Source organism: Helianthus annuus, chromosome 9 (assembly GCF_002127325.2).
Source record: "Helianthus annuus cultivar XRQ/B chromosome 9, HanXRQr2.0-SUNRISE, whole genome shotgun sequence".
NCBI lineage: Eukaryota > Viridiplantae > Streptophyta > Magnoliopsida > Asterales > Asteraceae > Helianthus > Helianthus annuus.
This window is the reverse complement of record NC_035441.2, coordinates 168,082,585-168,091,444: the sequence shown is the minus strand read 5'-3', so window position 1 is coordinate 168,091,444 and position 8,860 is coordinate 168,082,585. Positions and strand designations below refer to the sequence as shown.

Genomic DNA, 8,860 nt, shown 5'->3' with positions numbered 1-8,860 from the left:
TTCTTTTGTGTATTTAGGCCATTGTGTTTTAGAAAAAAGACATTTCTTTGTGTTTTCTGGCCATTACGTTTTAAAAATAAGACATTTATTTGTGTTTTTAGTTTGTTGCGTTTTACAAAAAAAGACATTTCGTTGGGTTTTTCAGCCATTGCATTTTAGAAATTGTTTTTTGTCCATTGCATTCTAGAAAAAAAGTCATTTTTTATGCCTTTTGTCCATTGCGTTTTACGCAACTAGGTTTTCGAAAAAAAAATCGAAAATATAGCAATAGTATATTTGTTTTAAAGAAAAAAAAACGCTCATTTTTTTGTGCAATTTTTTTAAAAAAATAGTGTCGTACGAAAGAGTTATTAACGTTTAAAAATGGGGGGAATTGGAGGAGAGATAAACTATACCTTGGATTGACTAGGATTTACTTAGACAAACCCACGCACATCTTTTTTTTTTCTTCAATTTCACTAATTTAGTTTTAGCCGTTGATTAATAAATAGATGGTCAAGATTACTTGCTAGCCATTTCTACCCAAATAAACTTTTGTTATATCCTGACCCTTGTATTAATTTATTTTCTTTATTTAAAGTTTTCGACAAGTTTATCATCAATATAGTGGATAAACTAGTATTAAGTCCTCGCGTTGCAGCGGTTGTCGTAAAACTGTGTCAAGTCGTACCAATGCTATACCACTATCAGCGATCACCAACATCAGAAAAGCTCATAAAAACAAAATAAATAAAAACAGAAAAAAAATAAAGCCGAGCGAAAAGTAGACGTAAAATATTTGAATCACGCACGCTCGTTGTAGAGAAATTAAACCAAAACGTAAAACATAGAAAAAATAACTAAGTCAATCCAGGACCTGCACGTTGCGACGAACTTGTCAAATGGAGAAATATTGATATGTTGCGATGGGCCAAACGGGAAAAATGCACGAAAAAATGTTGAACCCTACACGCACGTTGCGGTACGTTAACTCACAAAATTTAGAATGAAATGTAAATATTGGGAATGATGAATAGTATGGTGGACCAAAATTGAAAAAATAAAAAGAGTAGAGGTTAAATTGCAAAAAATGAAAAGGTTTATGTTAAAAGTAAAAAACAAAGGGTCTAAATTGCAAAAGAGTAAAAGTTTTGGGTTAGAAATGAAAAAAGAAAAAAAACCCTATACATGAGGTACAATATTATAAATTACAAAAAAGTTAAAAATTTTATTTTTGTAAAACTTGAATAAACTTATATATTAATCGAATAAACTCTAGTTAATAAATTACAAAAAAGTAAAAAAAATTATTTTTGCAAAACCTAAATAAACTATTATATTAATAGAATAAACTCTAGTTAGTGGTTAAATATTTATTTATTATCTGCATAATACATGATATGATATGGTTTCAAATTATTTATTATTCTTTGATTAGTTTAATATTTATGGATTAATTATTTTCAAATTAGTTCAAGAGATATTAATAATTTATTAGATATTTATAATATTATTAATTGAATTTATTAATATTAAAATAAAGATAAAGATAAGTGATCTCTATATATTGGTTATTAATATTAAAAGAAATATATTAAACAAATATAAATAAAATTTATAAAGTTGAAGGAGAGAATGCCATGTGGCATTATTTGTAGTCTTTTATTAATATTTAGATATATCGATCCACATATATTATAATTTTTTTTTTTTGAAATTTGTATTTGTATGTATTAAATGAAAATATTGAAATTAAATAACTTCCTAAATACAAAAGGAAAAGAATATTAGTTTGTAAGATATTACCAAAAAATGGTGTCTTATTTTTAATTGGTAACCGCCGACAAAGAAGACCTACAAGTGTCTTTGTCCTACAAGTGCTGCATAGCCATCGGCCCATCACTGTCACGGAGAACAATTTGACTACGTAGGGTACCCTCCTGGATCGACTTGAGCTCAATCTTAAACGGCCTAGCTCGTTTATTTTATTGAGTTTAAAAATCGAGTTCAAGTTCGAGCTTTTGACTCATAAAATGTTTGAGACAACTCAAGGCAAATTGAGCCGTCTATTAGTTTTTAATGTTATTTTTCTAAGAGTTAATAGCCAAAATGGTCCCTGAGGTTTGCTCACTTTTGCCACTTTAGTCCAAAATTCTAAATTTTTAAATCTGGGTCCCTGAGGTTTGCATTTTGTTGCCATTTTAGTCCAAATTTTAAAAACCCCCTCTTTTGACTGTTGCAACCAGCCTATTTTGTCCTTTTGCGCAGGGGTATTCTGGGTTCTTGATCTGAGTTTGTTATAATAACTCATAAAAATGACCAAAATACCCCTGCACAAAAGGACAAAATAGGCTGGTTGCAACAGTCAAAAAAGAGAGTTTTTGAAAATTTGGACTAAAATGGCAACAAAATGCAAACCTCAGGGACCCAGATTTAAAAATTTTGGATTTTGGATTAAAGTGGCAAAAGTGAGCAAACCTCAGGGACCATTTTGGCTATTAACTCTTTTTCTAAATTTTTAAAGATTGAAACACATATTAAAAATTAAATATATAATTTTTTGTTAATTGTACCATATTTTTGTATGTTATTGATTAATGGCAAATTGGATTTAAATAATCCTAACTTTCTCAATTTTGTCGATAATAATCTCAACTCAGTTACTTGCCGAAAATAATCCGAACTGTTCCGTTTTTTGCTGATAATAGTCTGCCGTTAAAAATAGCTTAACGGAGTTAAGTTTTTTTTTTCCGATTTACAAACCGATGTTTTAGGATTTATGTTTTAGAGCAGTATTTCGAGGTAATTTTACATCAATCAACTCGTATCCTCGTTCTAATCTAAAGCCCTAAAATATCGGTTTGTAATTCGGAAAAATACTTAACTCCGTTAAGCTATTTTTTAACGCAGACTATTATCGGCCAATAGTGAACCAGTTTGGATTATTATCGGCAAATAACCGAGTTGAGATTATTATCCACCAAATTGAGAAAGTCAGGATTATTTAAATTCAATTTACCTTGATTAATTAAACTTAAAACGTTAATATTTCAACCTTTCCCACATAATTTTCATTTTATTACATTTAAAAATTAAAATTGATCTATCTAAAATAAAATAATCCGAGCCGGCTCGTGAGGTCATGAGCTTTTTTAAGCTTACAAATCGATCCGACCCGACTTGCTTACAATTGAGTTTTTTTAAGCTTTTTCCGAGCCCAGGAAGAGGCTGGTTCACGAAAAGATCGTCGTAACTCCAAAAGGTAGTGTTAACGGTCTCCAGATACAAGGTGAAATGGTCATAAGACCGTTGGGGATTTGACCATTGGGATTAAAAAAACAAAAGAAAAACAAAACTATACCCTATTTATTTTACTAAAAATAAAAATCTACACTTTTTTCTTCGCTTCTATTTTCTACTTCTATGATCAATATTTTCTTACATAAACATATTCACATGGAGGGGTCAGGGAAAAGCCACAAGTTCAAAGCAAAAACAATATCGGCCAAAGATTCGAGCTTGCCAAAACGAACCTATTCCAGACCAACAATTTCCAATACAGGTGTTCAATGTCCGATTTGACAGTTTTAGGGTAAACAGTTAGTAATGGTCTTTTGTCTTTGAAAATAAAAACTATACTGTTGAGTATTGAAACCAAACCAAACCAAACCTTTACCAATGGTTTTGGTTTTGTTTCACGGTTTGAGAATTACATTTCACATGTCCACATATCGAAGCTACATATACATGCAAGTCGACAAATGTCAGTTCAAAAAACTTCAGGCCGACAAATAGGACCACATACATGTGGTTATGAAATATAACGAAACCAAAGGTCAATACAATTTTTTTTTTTTTTGTCCAAAATAAGTCCAATTTTATTTATATGTAAAATACTGGCCGAGTTACATCAATATAGCAGGTAAGCGAGCAACAAGCTGCGCCGCTATCCCTTTCTGAATAGCAAACCCTAGCCTATTAAAGACAAACCCCTGCCCCCCTGTTGATGAGCAACTGCTGTGGACAACCTTTTGGACCATAGTCAACAAACGTATAGCTTCTGGAGCTAGGGAGCCAAAGGTGTCGAAGGCGAAGGGGACAAATGCATGTTGGTTATCAGCACATGCTTTAACGTGTTTATCCACCTTTTTAGATTCCGCTTTCCTTATAGCCTGTCCTGCTACAAACCCGCTTTCCCATAAACCAGCTAAGGGGGAGACTCCTGTGAGATCCACACAAACATGTTTCCCCCCCGCCCAGCCAAAGGCAAGCAGATCCGCTGGTCTCAATGTAGATCTCCCTTCCATCGGATCTGTAAGGAAATTCACAAGGGCCTCCTTCTTGGCAGAAATCCCCACTTTCCTCAAGATGTCCCCCAAAACATCTCTCACCCAGTCGTGCCGATATTTGAAACCAGGGAGCTCCTTACAATGAATAGCATGCTCCTCGTATTTATCCATGCAGGTTTTACGGCAAATTGGGCAGGTTTCATCTTCTGAATACATAGGGATCATCAGCCGGTATTTGAGGATAGCCCTATACTCAACAGCCGACATGCATTGCCCCAGCCCCTCGATCGGGATAACAGTCAAAAAATCTTGCGCATGGGGGCCTTTCAAGCACTCAATCACCGCCATCTGGCGGGGAGACAAATCGAATGTTTCTCCCAGACTCCGAGCGATTTTGTCAAATAGGGCATTCGCTAAAATTTTTTGTGGCTTTGGGGTGGCGGTGTCCAAAATTAGGCCTATACACTGAGTGATTGAGCTGTGAGGACTGAGGAGAAGGATTAAAGTAAAGAAAGGATATTTAAATTTGGGGTTAAATAAGAAGGGAGATTTTGAAATATTCACTCAAGTGAGGGTGAGAGTTTAGCCCAAAACCCAGCCCATTTAAACTCGTTAACTTCAAATTATCATAGTTCACTTGAACTTTAAAAGTAACCTAATTATTAATTTAAGCTAAAAATCCAGATTATATTTAAATCTTACGGTCCCAAACCGTAAACCAAATGATTCGCTGTGGTTTGGAATTTTGAAACGGACTGAAACTAATAAAATAGAAACGTCCATGAAACCAAACCGAAGATCAGTTTGACCGGTTTTAAGGTTTCAAACCGAAGCGTGAACACCCCAAGTTTCCAACCAAACTTATGCAATATTCACTATACTACTCTAACCCGATATTAGTAAATGTTTTCGTTTATTTATTTTAATAAATGAATAAATGATTACGATCTTGGTGGCCTAACTTGACCAGCCTGCTAATGTAGGCTCTGGGTCCAATGTTGGACCTAATGGAAATGCAAACCCTCCATGTACCATTAAGCACTTCAAGTTGTGCAACCCGACTAAGTTCTATGGAACAGGTCCAAAATGTCAACCCGAATAGCAACACGTCATGATGAAGAGGATATATGAAGTGCAAGAACTTGAAGAGGAAGAGGAAAATTTTCAAGGAGAAGAAGAGGATGCTCAGACCCCCATTGAGCGTACCATGCCTACACGCAAATACACAAAAGTGGCGTCATGAAAACAATCGGTTGAGGTGGAGGAAGTAGCCTTATGGAAGGCTTGGTGTCATATATCCGAAGGCAAAAAGTCATAAACAAAAAAAAATCTAAATTGTTTTGACATCAGATTTTCGAGTATTTTAACAAGCAACTTGGTGGAACCAAACGAACCAATAAGCAACTCAATTCAAAGTGGACTAAAAAATTAGCCGGTTCAACAAAAGCTACATTCAAATGGTAGTATTTTTATTTAAGTTAGTTTTTTTTAATTATTTTTAATCTTAATTTATTAATTTACAGATTTAAAGTGTTTATAGACCGGTAGGCCAAGTGGATGTTCGGATGCTAATATTATCAAATTTCATGTTAGATTATGAAGGGGTATGGTCCCAAAACCCTGCGCAAGCCACTACAGAAAAAACAGAGTTTTAGCGGCGACAATTGTCGTCGCTAAAAGTACCATTTGTCGTCACTAATGGTATTAGCGGCGACTTGTCGCCGCTAAAGGGTCGCCGCTAATACTCCGTCGCTAAAGATCAGATGTCGCCGCTAAAGAAGTCGCCGCTAAAGGTTGTTCACTTTTAGTGGCGACATATTGATCTTTAGCGACGATATTTGTCGCCACTAAAAGTCAAAATAGTAAAAAAAAAAAAAAAATCTATAATCATTCAACAAAAATACTAATCATTCAAAATACATATGAGCAGCCATGAAAGCTCTCAAAAACTCATTTAACAAAAATAGTATGTTAAATCAATTGAAGTTACAGAACATATGAGCAGCCATGAAAGCTCTCAAAAACTCATTTAACAAAAATACTAATCATTCAAAATACAAGATCTTTCATCAAGGGAAAAAAGAAGGGTAAAACAATGATTTTACTGTAATAATGTATAGTATATTTTTGCACCCTTAAGACCTGACCTCTCCTTTAAGCAGCACCAATTGATGAACTCAACACCTGGAGCTACAAAAGATCAAACATCGGGCAAAATATTTAACATTTTTTTCGGTTAGCGGAGACAACTTCACCCATTTGAAGCCGATCTAAACACCAAATCAACAACCATTACAAACAGGTGATGGACACAAAACCGACTCCAGAGCAAAAGATACACCCTGCAACAATAGCATTGAGACCTGAAATACACAGCAACCTAATACACTTGACACCAACCGAACCCAATATACGAGTGTTTGCCCAGCCCAATGCCGGCATATATCCATACCTGTACAGCTTTATTTTCAGCCACGTCCAAACGTATTTTCCAGCCATATACAGCTAGGGATGAGTGTAGTACCGGTACCGGTACTGAAAATCATCAAAACTGGGTACCGGTAGCGAAAATGTTCAGTACGGGACTGGTACCTATCGTTTTGTTGATCAAGGTCCATAATATTGCAGTGAGTTCGGTGTAAATCTCCAACCAAATATGTTTATAAAGTTCATTTTGTACTAATATAAAGCTCATTTTGTACTGAATTATATTATATGTTGTGTTAAAATTGCATATTAAGCTTTTTCCCCAAAATTGAAGATATTTTGTATGCTCAAGTGTATTTGTAGCCAGATATCTACTAATCAACCAACCCTAGTTCACAACCAGCTTTTCACACATAAATCAACAATTCACCAGATTTTCAAATGGTTGACCTTTTGTTTTCCATTTAACAGGATTTCAAGCAAATCAAACGAACAACAATTAATTTGTGCTATCAAGACCAACAATTAGTTTGACTTTTCAACTTCCTATTTAGGGTTCCTAAATTATATCCATCTTCTTCATTTAATCAATATATACCAGCTGCAAGTTAATATTCTTCTAAAATACGCGAGCCTAAATAGTGTTCCAATTACACAAATCAAACACTGCAAAGTAATTCCGAATTCTTAAAAAACAAGATGAAAAGATAAACTAACCTTAAGGGGGTTCGTCGGGTGGTGAGAACAAAAGCTCCAGTGGTCGTCCAGTGGAGGTTCGTCCGGTAGGGGATTAAAGGTCGGTGATGGTGTGGGTGTGGTGTTCGGTAGTGGCAGAATATGGTGGTGAGATTGGAGGTGATTGTTGATTACAACTGAGAATGCTTACGGTAGTGAGATTGGATCTGGTAGCGTGATTTTGGAGGTTGGTAGGGTTTTGCTGCAAATGTAAATTTGGGGGAGATTGAGAAAAAGGGACCCTGGGAGGGAGGGAAAAACCCCGCCTTTTCTGATAAAACCTTAGCCATTGATCATACCTCATATCAACGATCAGTATTAACCTAGACACAAGGGCACGGATCCAAGGACAAGTCGCCGCTAATACTCCATGTTGCCACTAAAAGAGTCGCCACTAATGCTCACATTTCTTGTAGTGAGCGGATAGGACCATACCCTAACTTCATCCCAAGAACATCTTAAATAAGACCTTGTGCGGTTGCGCAGTGGTTCTAAATAAGATTTGGGAAAGAACAGTCTTCGATAACCATGCGCCGGAGGAAAAGAAAGACAAACATTCAACTAACATCCTTGCGCGGGCTCGCGCAAGGGTACAGTTAGGCTTGAAGATAAAATTTTAAACATCTCCGCGCGCCTGAAATCAAGACTTTAACAAAGGAATCTTTTCTGTTGCAACAGAATGGACACGTGGCAATAATGCAATAGTTTACAGCTGTAGATCTTCTAGAAGATTTAAATGCTCATCGTGCATGGCTTCATTCAGTTATAACCGAATATGACGTGGCACGATCCGAAGCATTCATCTAAATCACGATGATAGCACTAACTTAAAGGAAGATCTACACAAAACCACTTTCTACGTGACAACTCCCCAACCGTCGATCAGAGCCCACGATCCGTGTGCATGGACGTAAAGTTAACAATTGACGGAAAGAAAAGATAACTGCCAACGGAAAAGTGCTTTCAGTTACTCTCTCTGTTACACCATTTTCCCGCCAAAATCCGGTTATAAATAAGATGCTTCTCAGGTACGATTTCACAAGTTACTTTCACTTACTCTCACACTTACTACTTCATCTTTTTCCTTAAGATCATTGTACTTATTTTCACGCCGGAGGGTGGTCACGAAGAGAACCCCCATTCTCCCTTTGGTGAGTCTAACGGCTTTCTGTTTTGCAGTGATCATCGGAGAAGTAGTTCGACCAACAACCGAATCGACGAGGAGATTAACCCCTTTTATGCAGAGACAAAACCTCCGATCTGATAACAAATTATAGGTTTGTCCTCAAAAAATGTAATATCAGAAATTGTCCTTTATATTTGTATTATGTCACATAATAATAACCAAGTTTCTAAGTGTTCTATAATATGATAGAAAGTTTTTTTCCCCTTAAAGTCACTCAACTTTTATTAGGTATTTTTTAGTGCAA

General features: G+C 35.6%; 1 long non-coding RNA gene across 1 annotated transcript; it reads right to left on the bottom strand.

The window, feature by feature from the left end:
- Positions 1–6,221: 6,221 nt before the first annotated feature.
- On the bottom strand, positions 6,222–7,661 carry LOC110879478. The gene is made up of 2 exons (XR_002558694.2): positions 7,413–7,661; positions 6,222–6,860 (listed from the first exon to the last, which is right to left on the bottom strand). It is a non-coding gene; the product is annotated as an uncharacterized LOC110879478 (long non-coding RNA).
- Between the last annotated feature and the right edge of the window lie 1,199 nt (positions 7,662–8,860).